The sequence below is a fragment of the Mus pahari genome, chromosome 5 (assembly GCF_900095145.1).
Source record: "Mus pahari chromosome 5, PAHARI_EIJ_v1.1, whole genome shotgun sequence".
In the NCBI taxonomy this organism is placed as follows: Eukaryota; Metazoa; Chordata; class Mammalia; order Rodentia; family Muridae; genus Mus; species Mus pahari.
This window is the reverse complement of record NC_034594.1, coordinates 37,096,271-37,114,243: the sequence shown is the minus strand read 5'-3', so window position 1 is coordinate 37,114,243 and position 17,973 is coordinate 37,096,271. Positions and strand designations below refer to the sequence as shown.

The window sequence follows — 17,973 nt, the reverse complement described above, 5'->3', positions numbered from 1 at the left end:
GTATGTGTGTGTGTGTGTGTATGTGTGTGTGTATGTATGTATGTATGTGTGTGTGTATGTGTGTGTGTGTATGTGTGTGTGTGTATGTGTGTGTATGTTTGTGTGTGTGTGTGTGTGTGTGTGTGTGTGTGTGTGTATGGGAAAGCCCTGGTTCCATTGCCCAAACCAAACCGTGAACTCAAACACCCACATGATAAGTTAATAAAAGTATCACTAACAAACAGTTAAAAACTGGATATCAAAATTGTCTTGATAATGAGGAAAAAACCAACTTGACAACAACAGCCCTAAGGACAGATGTGGAACCCTCTGAATGAATCCTCTGATTTACAATTGACTGCCGGGGCAGGGAAGGGTCCCAGCATTGTAGTGGGCCTTAAGAAAAAGACATGGAACGTTAATTTGCCTTAGTATATACAAACTAGAGATGTGCTGGCCTTGGCTTACAAAGGAGGCCATCACTGAATCTGGCTAATGAAGATCGTCCATGGTCAAGGGAGGTAAGTAGTTCTGTGTTCTCTGCCCCTCAGAATCTTGGGCTTAGGATGCTGAAGTGGAGAGCCCACATCTAGAAGAAATGGACAGCAAGGTAGAAGAGAGCTAGCAAGATGAGAAACCTTGGTTGACAGGTAGACCACATCACCCTGAAAAGAAAGAGTTTGAGTATTGTACTGAATACATGAGCTCTCTGAAGATACCAGCCTATTCTGTGGCGTGGTGAAGGGCCTTTGCAAGGCCAACAGCAAGAGGAAGAATTCAGTGCACTGTAAAGACAAGGTCTTAAGAAATAATTTTGTTCACTTGTACTTACATTGAAGAGCAGTGTGCTCACAGTAATACAAGGCCCAACATCAAACAAGCGTCAAACCTAGAAGCTGCCAACTGCCGTCATTAGTGTTACCTGGCATCATTAGTGTGTGAAGTCCTCATTCCTAGATAGGTTCAAATGTGCTACTGCAGAAATTCCTGCATTTGGTGGGGCCCTGGGCCATGCTATTGACAATCTCTTCCTAATTTTTTCTTAGACACTTATGCATGTGCTACAAGTACATTTTATCTAAGCATTACCTAAATATGCTCTGCCTTAATCAATGGGAGAAGGGGCTGCTTGAAATGCAACCCAGAATGTGAAACGCTATCAAAAGTTTGGAAATTATGAATTAGTCGAGCCTTGGAAAGCTGAGTTGGTATCACCCACTGCAGCTGAAACAGTTCTTGCTCATGGACTGTAGAATGATAAATGAGTTGATTTATCCAATGCCCCAAGCCAACAATAAATACTATTAAAAAACAAACAAAAAACAAAAAAACCTCTAGCCAGGCATGATACTGCATGATTTTAATCCCTTCAGGGAGGTAGAGGCAGACTTTGTGAGTTCGAGGCCACCCTGGTCTATGTAGCAAGTTCCAAGCCTGGCATGCATACACAGTGAGGCCCTATCTATATAAGGTTCCAGTGTTACAGTGAGACAATCAAATGCATCAGGCGTTTGAAGGCCAGGCTCATGCACTGAGTCCAGTCCACAGATCTCATCGAAGATAGAGAAGGAGAAAGACCCGGAGCAAGACAGTGGTCCGTATAACACTTCCCAGTTTCCCTTTTAATGAGTAGAACTGCCCATACGCATAGCTATCTTTCACACACGTCATCTGGACCCTCACTCTTGTGTCTAGATTGTCAGTCAGAAGAGTCCCTTGGTCAGGTACTAGCTATCTGTGCAAAAGTCAGCTTTCAGGGAGCACCATTGCCTGTAATCAGAATTGCTCTTCTTGGATGTTCTAAAGCTTTTCTCTGCCTGTAAGCAAGGAAGCTCCCAACAAAAGAACTTTCCCACCACCCACAGGTAAGCAGAGAATGCTTCCAACCCAATGAGTATAAAGAACTCTCCCTGGTCTCTAATTTTTGCATGAAGCTACCCTTCCAGGGTATTTTAGTGACTTCCTTTGTTTGTAATTTATCAGCAAAGAAAAACCTCCAGTTTATTTTGATGGCAGTGCACCTGACTATGCCAGGATTCAAAAGCCTGCTTTGCTTACTGTCAGGCCGTCTTGGCAGAGGATGTAAACCCCCCCCCCCCCATGGCTTCATGCCGCACCCATAATTCCAGATGAGAATTTTCACAAATGCAAACTATTATCCAGGATTGGATTTAACGAAGATGTGATGGCAGCTTCCTTCTGGTCCTTTCTTGACCAATAGAATAGGGCAGAACTTGGGCTCCTTGGTCTGTGTTCTTATTCTCTTTTTATCAGCCTCTGGGAAGGGCTATAAAACTGTTCAAGTCAGGGAGCATATGTAGCGAGCTATAGTCACCACTTTCATAGCATGCGGGTTTGAGGCCCTGGGACTTGCTATCGTCTTATTTAGTCATAATGAAATCATAACATAAAGGTAGATATTGCTAATTTTGCGTAGTGCATGACGGAATCAAAGTTCAGGAAGGCTAAATGCCTTGATCCAGCCCATGCAGCCAGGCATCAAACCAAGACTTCCAAATGTCCAACCTGGAATTCTTTTGCCTTTAAAACACATTGGCTTTAGAAAAAAGGATAGAGCTTTGCAATGTAGATTTTTCCATAGGTTAATGAAAGGAGTCTATTGATATCTGAGGTGCCCTTTTGGGAGTGTAGATTCTGAAAGCACACAATGAAGGCAGCCACTTTCCTTCCCTACCCTGCCTCCCATTGGGAGGCTCACACACAGATGTATCATTTGTGAAAACGCACACTATGGTTGCCTCCCTGTTGCACACACAGTACAAATGGGACCTAGAAACCAGCAGAGGGGTCACCTACAAAGTCGTCTCTCATCAGGCATCTGGAACTAGGAAGAGTCAGTGGCACATAGTGTCAACATAGTTTATCTCCCCAAGGTTCGTGTGCTGGGATCCTGGCCTAGAGTGTGGCCATGTTGAGAAGTAAGGCCTCCTGGGGTCCTTAGGTCACGGGGAATATAGCCTTGGAAAGGGTCATAGAGCTTTTGCCTCCTGGCTTCCTGTTTTAAGATATATTCCCTTCCTCATACCCACATGCACTTCAGCCATCCTTTTTAGGACCTCTGCCAAAGCCAGAGCTGTGTTGTTTGAACTTTCAGAACCCCCCCAACCCCCACTCCGAGCTGTGAGCTGAATAAGCCTTCAGTCTGCCTCCTTGGGTATTTCTGTTATAACCACAACCAGAAAAAAAACGTGAACTAAGGCATCCAGCATGCAAGGAAGAGATTCCATTCTACAGATAATCTACTAAATGTTTTGACCATTGCTGGTGGATGGCAATATCAAAATGATCAACAGGAAAGTAACGACCTCAGTCTAGGGTCTGCAGCTCACAGACAGGGCTGCTGTCTCAAGGTGGGAAGAGCTACACCCTTCGGTTAGGATGGCTGTACGGTTGAGAGGAAGTAGACGTTGGCACACAGATGGAAAACTTGACCGATCAGGAACAAGGCTGAGCTGTGATTCCCTGAGCAAAATGTACCATCCACTGCATGGTGAGACACCAAGGTACAGATGCTAGGGAGTGGCAGTCCCTCTGCAGAAGTCCCCGAGGCTGGAAACATGAAAAGAGCCACAGCAGCATGCTCACTACTCTATTGGGCCATGGAAGTAGATATGTGACTTTCAAGGTTTTATTTTTAGCGTAGGAACATTTTCTCTTGACAGCATCTTATCCACATGCTCACCAGGTAGAGCAAATCAAAACAGCTGTTCACAGAGAAATCCAGGACAGGAGGTTCTTTTCAGAACTGCAGGACTCCATGGAACAGCATGCAAACAAACCCTCCTCATGGCCTCCTATCCATGGCTTTCCCAGGAACCAGGGCTTCTGAAAAGCTTCTCTCAAAAGCTTGCTTTCTTCCACCATGTTCTTTTGGAGAGTTCTTTCCTCTGGTTCCAACCTGACAAGGAGTGCCGTCAATTTCCCACTCTGAATACACGAAGCTCCGCACATCTCTTAAGACACAGCACATTGTCTGCTGGGTCTTCCGGATAGCTCCCAAGCCCTTCTCCCGAATCCCGAAGCCTTTGGGGGCTAGCTGATGCACCCAAGGTTCCCTTCAGTATCTGGCACGGGTTCTGTAGAGCACTTACCAGCTTCTGGCACAGTTTTGTGACTGCATGATATGCACACCATTGACTCTAAACCTCTTGCTTCATGAACTGGCTCAGGATCTTAAGATCTAAAGAGTTGGAAGACTGAGTTTTAACCAGGGAGGACCGAGATCTCACAGGTCTGGCCCTCAGCATCTCTCCTGATTCCTCACAAGTCCGGGGCTTCCAGGAGAGTGCTTTCTCTTTCTCTTCCTGTCTACCTCAAGCCCCCTTTCTCATGCCACAGGACTCCTGCTCCTCTCCCAAAGTAACTGGGGAGGCCTAGGAGAGAGATGCATCTGCTTTCCCCGCTGTGCAAGCTGTGCATAAACCTCTGGGCTACGGTGTTCAGAACCTCTCTCTCTCTGATTCCGAATCTTATCTAAAGCACTTTATACCTCGGGATTTGAGAAATGGAACAACCGTTGCTTCCCTGTACTATGGAGCTGACTTAATCATTCCAAAGGCCCTTGGGTTGAGCTTGTTCCAGTCACATTTCCTAGAAGGCAGAGATACTCTGCAGTGATGTTGTCTAGTAAAATCACAATGCAACCCTCAAGGCAACCTTAAATTTTCTAGTAGCTAGGCTAAAACAATGAGAAGTTAGTTCAAATGATCTATTTTATTTAACTGATTATATACAGAATATTATATTGCAATATCTAATCAAATTTATACTAACAAGGGGGCTAACTCACTAACGTGCTTGCTGCACAGGCCTGAGAGACTGAAGTCGAGCTTCCGTGCTCATGTGAGAAAGCCAGACATGGAAATGGACGTAGAAATGTAATCCCAGAGCCAGGGAGGCAGAGCCAGAAGGATCAGCTGCCAGACACCATTCAGTCAGCAAGCTGTGGGTTTAATGAGAGATCCTGTCTCAAAAAATAAGGTAGACTAAAGGTCAACCTCTAGACTTTACATTTACATGGGTGCAGAGGCGTGCATTCACGTTTATAATAATGAGATATTTAAAACAAAAAACAAAAAACACCTTTGTCCTGTAAAGTCTTTCAAATTCCCAGCACAGCAGACTTTGAACCAGCCATGTTTCAAGTGCGCACTAGGCACAGGCAGTAGGGGGGATTATGATACTGAAGCCACAGTTTTGTATTCTCTCCTCTGTCCGCATCCTCCCATCTTTTCTTTCTTTTTTTCTTTCTTTTTTTTTTAATTAATTTTTTATTATTATTTTCTTTATTTACATTTCAAATGCTATCCCGAAAGTTCCCTATNGGAATAGAATTGAAGATCCAGAAATGGTCACTTGATTTTTGACAAGGGAGCTAAAACCATCCAGTGGAAAAAATACAGCATTTTCAACAAATGGTGCTGGCACAACTGGCGGCTATCATGTAGAAGAATGAGAATTGATCCATCTTTTCTTTCTTATAACAACGTTTCCTTTAGCAAGGATCCTATGGATGGAGGCAGAGGGCAGATCCAGGATCGTTAGAAGTGATGAATATGCACTTGAAAGGAAGGGTCGGAATCATAAGGGAGCTTTTGTGCCCTGCTAGCGAGCTTACACTTTCTCCTCAGTTACAGTCACCATGCTCAAGGGTTCTAAGTGAAGAGTCATGATTAGATTGGCCTCTTAGAAAAGCAGTTCTGTGAGGAGCAGATTGGAAGTGAGCCAGACAGAAGGAAGAGAGACTAGAATAAGCCTCACAAGCAAGACTGATGGCCTGACCCGATGCGGCAATGGGAGTCACTGTGGAGAAAGGAGAGGGCCGACTCTGGGGAGTTTGAAAAGATGGTCACCTAGCTTCTATCAGGGCTCAGTGGGCAAGAAAACGCAGACGAGGATGAGAGGCTTCTAGGGCGACTCCTACTTGCTGAAGTGGCTTCACTAAGTGAAGGCCTAGATGGTTTGCAGTCAGATCTATTTGTGGACTCGCTTAGGGGATAGTACCTGAGACAATATTAGGAAAGGCCCTGAGCTGGGCACACCGATTTAAGAATCACTGGTACACAGGTGGCAGGCAGAAGCAAAACACATGAGCTGCCACAGGATAAATGCAGAGAGTAAGCAGAGGCAGAGCTCCAAAGGATGCTGAGGTTGGAGAAGAGGAGAGGGGCTCTAGCAAAGTTACCCATAAAGGTAGCTTTCGTCTTCCCTTTTCTGCATATCATTCATAAATCAGATTGAAGACAGAAGGGGTTCACTAGTGTGTTGCTGCTGCTGTTGCTGTTGCTGTTGTTGTTTCTGGAACAATGAGGCTGTGGGTCTTTCACACACCTGTGGCATTCACCCAACCATGGAGGACCTGCGAATCAGGTGCCACTAACAATGAGCTAGTACTTTGCCACAGTACCTTGTTCATTGCAGAGAATTAAACAGTCGACCTTTTAAATGGAGATGTATATTTTTGTATCCTTTCTTCAGCAGAATACATATTTGGTTCCAGCACTCAAACTGCCTGGGTTTAATGCATCCTTTATAAATTGCTATCAACTTTTCTATACTTCTATTTTGCTCTTTGATAAAATGGGACTCAAATGAACTCCTAGCACTATTTGGGGACAAATGGACATAGTATGTGTAACTAAGTAAGACACTGCCTTATAAAGTCTGCTTGCATACATGATAAGTGACAGGTGTTTCCCACCTCATAAAATGGAACAATCTGTAATGTACAACTTTCTATGAAACCTCAAGTCTGAGGTTGGTACCCACTGCTCCTACTTTTAGAGTTCATGAGGGTGGCTGTACAGAATCAGCCAAGGGCCCTGTATTCACTGTGTGCTTATGCATTCCCAGGACTCCAGTGGAGGCTCTGGGTAGTGTCCCACCTTGGCTGACTGGGAGCACAATCTGAGCAACCTCATTTCTTACTTCCTACTGGGCAAGTGTCAGCTTTTGTGACATTCCTCTTGCAGGAGGCTCTTCTGAGCCTTATGAGGAGTTGGGCACAAACCAGAGGCACACTGGGTCGCACAGTGTATAGAATTGATCCTGTGCTTTAGTTCATGATCAGTTCTGAGCTTGGCGTCGCATGTGATTATAGGAGGCATCTATATGTGCTTTAGCTTCTGTTATCGAACACTTCACGCCACCAGCACCTGGAACTCTAGGTGGTTTTCACCATAGGATCAGCAGTAATGAAACAGAGGGCTGATATCAGAAGAGATTTTTAAAATACAGAAAATTAAGTTTCCATTTCACACAGACACTTTCCTTCTCCATTACATTCCCAATAATAGCCACTGGAATTGTATCCAAATTCTTTTAAAAATCAGTCCAAACAACTGTAGTTCCATAATCTTCCCCTCCAAACTGCCTTAGGCTTCAATCTCTATGATGTTGTTATGTGACCTGCTAGAGCAAACGCTTCATAGAAAGGACACCTTCTACAAAATAAGTGTTAAAAATAAGCTTGAAGACTTGTACTTTGCCTTGAATACATGCTAATGCAATGATTCTCAACCTATGGGTCTAGACCTCCTTAGGGAAGGTCAAATGATCCATTCACAAAGGTTGCCTAGGACCATTGCAAAACACAGATAATTACATTATGATTCCTAACAGTAGCAGAATTGCAGTTATGAAGTAGCAACAAAAATAATTTTATGGTTCGGAGAATCACCACAACACAGAGAACTGTATTAAAGGGTCACAGCACTAGGAAGATTGAGAGCCACGGCTTTAATGGATGTGGCAAGCTCTTCTTTGCCTCGCCTTTCACTCTCAGATGGATTCCAGATGAGTTTTCTTCAGTTTAAAGGGAGGCTTTTAAATGAAAAGGCTGGGCAGCCCTGCCTTACATAGTCTGGAGTTTTAAGGTCAATTAACAGGATCTTTATGTAACTGATGGCTTTAGCCTGATTATTTTACATATAAAATACTGGCATTGAGCCTGACGCTTTTCATTTCTGCTCACTCCTGGGACCCATCATCCCACCTTAAAATAACTGTAGCCTCCTCAAATTCCAAGTCACAACTGCCAGACTCCATCATCTTCTCACCCCTGGAAATACCCCTCTCAGATGATGAATGGAGGGACTGATCAGAACTACTCAAGAAAGCTGAGGAAAAGTCCTTGGCAATGCCACCTTCAAATGCCTGTCCCCTTCATCCAATGTCAACGTTGAGTTCTATGTTAATGAACATTCACTGAGGTCCTGATTACAAGTCAGGCTGTAGTGAGGCCCTTGACATGCACCCGTGAGCAAGGCAGAGATGTTACTAAAGCCCCAAGTTTAAGGACAAACCCTTCTAGCTTATTACATCTACAGATGCACTTGGTAAACACCAATGGCTTATAGCTGTTTCAGGTACATGGCATATTGGTGCCCTCAAGAGGCTTGCAGTCTACCTGTGAAAGCAAGAAGCAGCAGTGTAGGAGAAATCTAAGCAAGGGCCCCCAAACAGATGTAGACAGAAGGATGTAGACAGAAGGGCAGAAGAAGAAACCAACGAAGGCAACATGACCAGGATTTGACTTTGAAGACTGGTTGGATCAGAAGGAAACAGGCACAAACAAAGGGGGGGGGAGGAAAATGAGCAGGGTAGAGGGCAGAGGACAGAGGGCAGAGGGCAAAGGGTAAAAGGGCAGAGGGTAAAATGGCAGAGGGCAGAGGACAGAGGGTAGAGGGGTAGAAGGGCAGAGGGCAGAGGGCAAAGGGTAAAAGGGAAGAGGGTAAAATGGCAGAGGGCAGAGGACAGAGGGTAGAAGGGTAGAAGGGCAGAGAGCAAAGGGTAGAAGGGCAGAGGGTAAAATGGCAGAGGGCAGAGGACAGAGGGTAGAAGGGTAGAAGGGCAGAGAGCAGAGGGTAGAAGGGCAGAGAGCAGAGGGCGGAGGGCAGAGGGCAGAAGGGCAGAGGGCAGTAGAACAGAAGGAAGAAGGAGACAAGCAAAGGAACAGAGGCTCATGTTTGAAAGACGTAGGAAATAATAAAATTGGGGCAAGAGTACAAAATGCATAAAAAACAGGCTGGGAGGTTGGGCTTTATGCCAACCAAGGGCAGGAAGACAAAGTATTTGAACTGTAGGTATCCCTTGTAAACTCAGACATTAGAAAAATATCCCCTAACTCGCTAGACATCAGTGCTCAGTCTAGTTTACTTTAAACATACCCAGGACACTTATATTGGCTTATTGCAGGACAAAACCATCGAACACAGGGACTAGTTTATAAACAAGTGTTTAATTTACACAATGTGTTGCGTACTGACATCTAAAGCCACTGACAACACAGAAGAGTTGCCTGGGCTTTCAACATTGCAAGAGAATCTTGCCACCTACAATGTTCACGCCGGAGAATTGTGCAGCAATGCTAACAAAGAAATATTTCAAGTTAGTTACAATTTTGTGTTGGCCCCCATTCAAAGCTATCCTGTACCACATGGGGCCTACTGTTAGACTGTTGTTTCCCCTCCTGATGTCAGGGCTCACTAGAAGCTGTAGCCCAAGGCTTCTTACTACTCGGCATCTCAAGAGAGTATAGCATTGCTTATCATTGCCCCGAGAGGAGAGAATGGAAACTCAGAGTATGGCTCCCGCCTAATACACATCACACGTGCACCACACAAAGCTGAAAAGTCTTAATTGAGGCCTTCTTCATTTGGGGAGCTTCTTGCATCGAGAATAGCAGTGGCTTTGACTCAACTAAGCCCAAGCTCGCTGCAGACAGAGTTCCCATAGAATATCTTGGAGAAGCATTCTCAAGAGATGCATCTTGCAGGAGGTCATTGTGGTGGGAAATCATGGGTTGGGGAACTCAATGGTAAAGAGAGGAAGATGAGGAGGGCTGTAAAAATTACCAGCAGACAGCAAAGGCCGAGGGCACAGGCTCTAAGAAGGAATGAGGGACTAAAAGGAAAGATAGGACTGTCTACTGGCAGGAACTGTCGCAGAAAAAGGTTAAGATCTGATACAGTTTCCTATTGGAAAACCAGAAGGGACTCCTGGACCACGTGATCCAGAGAAACCATAAAGTATTAAGAAACAGGAGGGCCTTTCATCATCGAAGGCACACATTTAGTACAAGCTGTAAGGAGATGCTGTTACCATGCCCGTAGCCTTTGGTCTGAAACTAGACAACCACCATGAAAAGTCTGTTATGCAAGATCTAAACAGGAGTAGGGAGTTATCAGGACCTGCTATGATCGAATGGTAGATAATGTTTAAGAATTTTTTATAAGAAAATAAGAGTAGAAGCTATCAAATAGGCATAATGGAAATGCTACATACTGTGGATGTACACCTTCACAGATCATTTTTCTCCGCTAAGGTGCTTAGGGGGTCCTAACCATTATAATACATCAAATGGAGAAATCTTGGTAGGAATTCAACATATGGCCTATTTATATAACAAGCTTCACGGGTCCTAAATTAGCCATTTTGATGTGTTAAGGAAATAACACCTTCATAAGAGTTGTCTTCAGAAGAGGAAAGGGAATAAAAGGTTTGTTTTTCTCCTATAATGTTTACCGTTTCCTTTAACTCTTTGTGTAATGCAAATTCCATTTTAATTGTGCAGTTCCACTTGATGGTGGAGTAGAGGTAGAGGTACCTGATTAGGCGAATTACATTCAACCATTCAGAGATCAATGCGCACAACCATTTACAAGTCTGCCCACATGGACTATGCCCTTATATCCTGTGTCTTACGTATAGAAGCTACTGTTCCACGTACACACATAGATTAGATTGTCATAGTTAAGTAACACTGAAAGTGCCAGGCATGGTCACCAGGGAAGCAACTGTGACTAAGCAGTGTCTGTCAGATACATACAAAACGTACTCTCTTGTCAGATGGCAGAGCGGTGGCAGCAGCCTAAAATTTGCCATAAGCAACTTCTACTTTTTCCATTTTATCAAAACTGGAACTGACACTTGGTATCCTGACTTATCTCCTAAGATGTTGACTGTAGCTCTGTAAAGATCCTCAAGGGGAGACCAACTTTGCCCTTCCAAAAAACCACCCAACGTCAAGGAACACCCGCTGTTAACAATGGTGCTAGCCTCTGATTGTAGACTAAAACTGAGGCATTGCTAAGGCTTAGCTGCCATTTCCACAAAACCAACACAAAAGAAGTCCTGGCCACTTTGCCTGACTAAATTAGCACACTACCTAAATTGATTCCTAGGCACTCATTTAATATTTCAGAAATTAAAGAACAAAAATGCCAATTAATACACCCCTTTTCCAGATGTTCAGTGTTTTCTCCCTCATCTCTTAAATATTCTCTGCATTCAAGTTAATTGTATTTTTATGCAAATTCCCCTTTGGAGCTAGTCCTCTGTGCGTGTGTGTGTGTGTGTGTGTGTGTGTGTGTGTGTAAAGCCATACGGAATCTGACATGTTTTCTGTTCTGTTGCTGTACAGAAAAAGGTTTTTAACCCAGCTTGAGTTTATTTCAAAACTCTAATTAGAGACTAAAGTAGTATTTGCCTTGTCCAAATAGAAAATCATTCCCAAAGTTGATTTTTTTTTTTCCTGGTTAAAAAACCAACAAACACCAGATAGAGATACTGATTTTTTTAAAGTATTACAGTTCCTTGATAAGACTGTCTCCCATCTTCCACTGCTTTCTGGTTAAGTAACACAATTTCATAAGGCTTATAAAATATTTTATCCAGAAGGCAACTTTTTAAAGAGTTCTTTCAAAATAATTTGTTTTACTACGTGAATAGTCTTTTTCTATTTCTGACTTCCTGTCCTTTCCTTTCTCTGCCATACTGCACATCTGCTTACTCTCTGGAAACAGTCTGAGTAGCAATGAATGCTCCTCTAAAACAAAATTGAATGACGGTATAAAGACCGCACGACCTTACTCTTTCCCTGCACAAATTCTAAAATTTCCGTGTCCCCCTCCCCTTTAAAATCTTAGGGGCTGCCAAGGAGGGCAGATACTTTAGTATTTTGAATAAGCAAGTGAAATATTACATGTGTTTTATGGAAGGAAAGGACGGTGCTGTGGTTGAAGTTCAAGGGTTTTTCGCTAGTCTCACACTATAGAGATTGTGCTGCACTCAAAGCAAAATGCTGTCTACAAAGAATCTTTAATGAGTGTGTCAGGTCTCCACAACCTTGGCACCTGCTAAAAAACAGGACTGCTGAGAGCCTAAATCCCATCAAGTTCACAAACGCCGACCCCACTGCGCACTAGAAGGCTCCACTCCCAAGGAGGAATCCGGAAAGGATGGGAGGTTTCCGTCGCATCCCGGTCCAGGTGAAGGCTGTATCCTTCACCCGGGTGTCCGCAGTAAACGCGGAACTCCCAGCAGAGCGCCAGAAGCTCTGCTATCTCCCCAGATACGCAAAACTCAAGTTGTCTCCGCGACTCGAAAAGGACCCTCGCTCCGGGCTGCAGTCTGCGGCGCCCGCGGGCTCGGGGGGCTTTTCCGCCCAGACCCTGCGATGACATCGCTCGGTCCCGCAGCCCGGGCGCCCCCTCCCGCCTGCCCTGCGCGTCCTCGACGCGCGCACGCGAACGCTGGGACCCGATCCCGCGGGTGCCGAGGGGTGCGGGGCGCTTGGGACCTGCGGCCCCGCTCCGGGCAGGCAGCTCGGCGGCGCGGAGCTGGAGCGCAGGGGGGCGCCCGCGCGGAGCAGGGCTGGCCGAGTCCGCGATCCGCTCCGCCACTGTCCCTACCACCCGCCGGGGAAAGGCAAGGACCGCGACCTCCGCGTCCGGTCGGCCAAGCTCGGGCCACACCCAGTGCCCCGGGAGGCGGCCTCCCGGCGCTCGGCTGGTCGATCGCCCCCCACCCTGGCCACGCAGGCCCTGGTGAGCCGCCCGACCCGGGGACCCCGGTTTACCTCGGTGCGAACGCGGCTTCTCTGTCCCGGGCCGGGGCGCGGCGCTGGCGGCCCCTACGGCGCGGAGGGCGAGCGGAGGGAGAGCGGCGGTAGGGCCGCTGGGCCGCTGGGCAGGCTGGATTCCTTCACTGCCTCAACTCCGCGCCGCCAGCCCCACGCAGGGACACTCCCGCCCGCGCAGCCGCCCCCTCCCGGCGGCCGCCCGCCCCTCCGTGTCACTCACCAGGAGCACACACCCCGCCGGCGCCCCTCGCTCGGGCTTGCACACACGCCGCCGATCACGCCTCCCTGGGTTTTGTATCCGCTCACACGCACGTTCTGACACGGATCCTGTCCCTCCACACGCCCTCCCTAGCTCCTTTCCCACCCTACTTTCTAGAAGAATCCCCCATACAGCTTCAGCACTTCGCTGGCTTGCCCCGCACCAACCTTCTCCCCTTCCCCTCCAAACCTCCACCTACCCTAAACTGCCCACTACTATCCAAACACTGGGTACTGCCCGCGAGAGGAGCAAGATAATCGCTCTTCCCTACCCAGGAAAACGAACTTTGCTGCCCCAGCACCGTCTTCAAAGGCGAGATGCTTCTCCGGACAGAAGGTAGTAATGCTTTCTGGGAGTGAGCCAAGCTCAAATGTAAACAAAGATAGCTTATTCGGAAATGCCGCGGAAAATCAGGCCCTGGGATGAGCGCTGGGGGCTCAGCCCGACCTTTGAAATCAGTCTGAGCTGAAGAGTTCTGGCCCCTCGCCTTCGCTCCGGGTCTCTCGCGGGGTTCTAATCGTGCGTGATCACCCACCGAGCTGCCCCGAGCTACCCGTGGCAGCGGCTGGTGATGTTTCTGCCTGGGAGTGCAGTAGTTGGGAGAGGAAAGGCAAGCATTATTCATGATGGACGCACTTTAGATCGCACACCTCTTCCAGAGGCAGCAGAGGGAAATGCAGGCTGCTCTCAGGTTTATTTTTGAAGGGTAACTTCCTAGCAGGCCCCTTCTCTGGGCAGTAACTGTTCCTTGGGAGGGTGGGGTGGGGGTGGGGGCTTCGTGGCTCTCAGCCCTCTACAAATATCAAACCAGTCAGTTTCGCCTCTCAAGCTCAGGACAGCAGAATTGTATTCCATTTAAGGGAATTGTTATTTGAAACGAATTACACTTTCAGGTAACATTCGGATCTACAATACATCATAGCCCTGTTGACAAAGGTCACTCTGGTTAAAAGAAGAGATGAAAGGAAATACCTCATTTTGTTACATGACTGGGAGTTTTTCTCCTCCCCCATAGGCTGGGTTGGCGAATGAGGGTGTTTTATTTAGTATCTGATCCAACCCTTCAGATAATCTCAGCAGGTAGGTAGGTCTTGTCTGCTTATTTGCAAATAAAGAAAGGAGACAAAAAAAGTTAAATAGCTTGTCAAAATTTTCAACTAGTAACTAGAGGAAGAATTTGAACCCAGTCTGGCCCAGCCTTTGCTGCAGACAGAAAGCCATCTTCTGTACAGGTCAAGGACAAATGCCACCCTATTGCTTATTGAATTGGAAAGAATTAATTACTAACCTGGAATGATTCAACTTGGAGTGTGGTGCACATTTCAGGGCTTCTTGAAAAGAAAGTCGTTTAAGTTTTGAGCGAAGGTTCCCCCATGACTAGAATTCAAAAACAAGTAATAAATTATCACTTCCCTCAGGATGGGCTTTGGAAATAACATTGAACTCTGGCTTCATTCCTTTCTTCTACCACTTCATAACCTTCCCGGAACTCCAAATCCAACTTGCTTACTGAAGTCTGACAGAAAAATGCTTTCAAGACCAGAGGGATGAAAGGGTTTTCAGAAGCCAGACCTGGCCTTTTCATATTTGAGGGTGGCTTTCCAGTAAGTCATACCTATAATAATAACTGCTTTGTGGGCCAAGAGCAGAGAAGTCAAAAACGTGGGACTGATGTGAAAACAGAGCGACAGTTACTGAAGGACAAATCTGAGTCCAGCTGATCTCCAGGGGGTGGGGGCCCAGCCCAGAAAGGGCAAGGGCACGATAACCCAAAGGAAACGATAGTATCTTTCAGGAATTAGACACCGCCTAGCAAGAGAAATCAGACTGCTGAACGTTTTATTGAGAGTTTCAGACCTTTCCTTGCTCAAACTAATTTGGTTTGAAAAAAAAAAAGTAAAACGTTAAGGTTTAAAGCACTTGCCGAAATGTCAGTAAAAGCTTCATGCACATCAAATAACTAACAAGACAGTGTTTTGATGGGTCAAGGGTAAACAATCTTTAAAATCATATAAAATAGATCCGTACTAATATTACCTGGAGAGGTAAAAACCCCAAGAAATGGAATGTGAAGAAAAAAAAAATAAGAAACGATTTGTGTTTTTAAGTAGTTGTTGGAGAATTGTTGGAAACATTGTGTGAAATGATAACCAGGAGGTTATGCCAATATGACTCTCTTCAGAATTATTTTGCAAGATTATATTCATTTTACTGGTTTATTAACTAGATTTAAAAACTAGATATCCCTTCTGTAGCAAACAAATAGCACCACAGCAAATGTCTAAATATATAAGGGCAAAGTATGTTGGTTTGTATTTCCTCGCGTTTAAAATCTTAAAGTAGCATTTTAAACTTACAGCTACCGCTTTCTGCCATGTTGTCTCCTCCACGCTCCACCCCTGTGTGCTTCCTGTAAGCATGGGGGTCAGTAAAGCTGACTGAACCATATTGGTTTCCCTCAAATGCCACATTCCTAGCTTTTCAATCCCCATTGTGCTGGATTCCCGAATCTGTAGGCGTGGGTCATTCAGAGCAAGGAACACCTTCAGGAAAGCTGGCTTAAGGCTTTCATCAGTTGCACACTGTCCCTTTGAATGTCAACATCTTCATGAGTGGTATAGACAGGGAGTGAAGTAGTTGCTAGGTTCCAGGGCACCAGGCAGCATTTGGCCAGATAGGACTGGCTACCACAAAGAGATCACAGACTTTGACTGGGTACAGTCACTGGGTGGGATCCAGGTTATCTTCCTCAGGGAGGTGATGGACAAACTGTACCTGTTTGCAGATATTCCAGCTCTTCAATTGATGGGATTTCACCCCTTCATTCGACTGGATGATGGCCCTGCAACTTACTCCAGGTAACGGTGTGGATGAGAGTGACTGGAGGTAGAACTGTGGAGAGCATTCACAGATCTCCATGTTCTCTCTTTCCAGTACTGAGAACAGTGAGGTACACAGAGGTGGCAGCTTCATCAGACAGGAGCCAGTGACAACACTGAGCAGTGCCACATCTGTGGCCTTTAGTGGACACATACCACAAGTAAGGAATAGAACTTGTTCTGAATCACTGGGTCTGGACCCTTTGCTTCTTCATTACAATCTGAGCCACTTTGGTTATAAACAGGAAGGTAGTATAACCATCCTGGCAATAGTGGAGATATTCTAAAGGGAAGCGCAGTGTTCTTCCCACCAGCGATCAGACTATGGAAACAATTGTCCTCAAGGAATTAGGATTTCCCTTGGAGTCTCTAGCTGAGGAAGGAAAAGTGCGAAACAGGAGGGGCACTTGTCTCATAGGAAAAGACCCCATGAAGTTCTGACAACTCATCTGTCCACGTCACTGGAGATAATGGAACGGAGACAAGGATGGGTCAGTGGTGGGCAGAGCCAAACCTGACCAGGACTACTTAGTTACGAATGCCTCCAATCCTTTTACTCGCAACCGAAACCTCAGCCCCTTGTTGGGTTTTGGGGAGGGTGACGCTGGATTTCATTTGTTTCTCTTCCCAATGTGGCACATTAAATCCTTCCTCTGATGAATTAATATACTCCCCCTCTCTCTCCATCCACTCATAGCCTAGAGTGGCCTAGAGCCTCTACCACCAGGCCAGGTCACTTGTTACTTGTCTCTTTATCGGCATATCGAGTGATGGGCTGCTGAAACTGCCTTTGTAGGGCTGTCAGGATCCAAGCTCTGCCTCTGTCTTAGTTAGGGTTTCTGTTGCTCTGACAAAACATCAAAACAAGTTGGGAAGGAAACAGTTTATTCAGCTTACATGCTCACATCATTGTTCATCATTGAAGAAAAGTCATGACAGAAACTAAAGCAGGGCAGGAACCTGGAGGCGGGAGCTGATGCAGAGGTGGTGGAGGGGTGCTGCTTTCTGATTTGCTCCCCATGGCTTGCTCATCCTGCTTTCTTATAGAACTCAGGACCACCAGCCCTGGGATGGCACCACTCACAATGGGCTGGGTCCTCTCTCATCAATCACTGATTAAGAACATGCCCTATAGACTTGCCTATCTTATGGAGGCACTTTCTCCACTGAGGTTCCCTCCTCTCAGACGACTTTAGTTTGCATCAAGTTGACATAAATCTATCTAGCACAGACCCTAAAAACTCTGGAATCAGTAAAAATAAGTTCATAATTATAGACAGGACTGTGGTCAAGTGGCCAATCACTCTCCTCCTGGGCACACACTAGCTCATATTTCTCGGCTTTCCAGGTCATGGGGTGAGGCTGCGCTAATCATTCACTATACCTCCAGTTCGAATTCAGGAAGAGTCTCCCACATCAGTGCTTCTCAACCTTCATAAGGCTGCAATCTTTTAATACAGCTCCTCGTGTTGTGGTGACCCCAACCATAAAATTATTCATTATTTTATAACTGTAATTTTGTTACTGTTATGAATTATAATGTAAATATCTCAGTTTTCCAATGGTCTTAGGCGACCCCTGTGAAAGTGCTATTAAACCCTCAAAAAGGTTGTGACCCACAGGTTGAGAACCTCTGCCCTACATGGTTTGCCCCTGCCCCTATATGGAAACTAAAGACCCTGATACTACATGCAGGGACCAATGAACCTTCTCTGTGAAAGGGTAAATAGCAAACATCGTTCTTCCCAAGGTCAGTACCCTAAGTACTCAACTCTTCTGCTTGGTGCCCTATAAATATAGCTATGGACAGTGTAAAATAAATGGATCTGGTTGTAGTCTAGAAACACATATTTCAAGAAAAGCAAACAAGCAAGCAAACAAAGGCTGGGCATGCTTGGTAGTGATATCTGCTGACCCCTTATTACGAAGATTGGAAGGACTGGTCTCTTAGTGATGCGAAGATGTCTACATTC

General features: G+C 45.8%; 1 protein-coding gene across 8 annotated transcripts in view; it reads right to left on the bottom strand.

The window, feature by feature from the left end:
• Window positions 1-13,684, bottom strand: part of Spats2l (spermatogenesis associated serine rich 2 like) — a 175,877-nt gene extending 162,193 nt beyond the window's left edge. For 5 of the 8 annotated variants that reach the window (XM_029539106.1, XM_029539107.1, XM_021197389.1 and 2 more), the window contains exon 1: window positions 12,860-13,023. The gene's annotated coding sequence lies outside the window, so the exon portion shown is untranslated. Of the gene's footprint in view, window positions 1-12,859; window positions 13,024-13,082; window positions 13,178-13,320; window positions 13,344-13,392 lie in introns of those variants that run through there. The other 3 variants (XM_029539102.1, XM_029539104.1, XM_029539103.1) reach the window with 3 other exon arrangements.
• Between the last annotated feature and the right edge of the window lie 4,289 nt (window positions 13,685-17,973).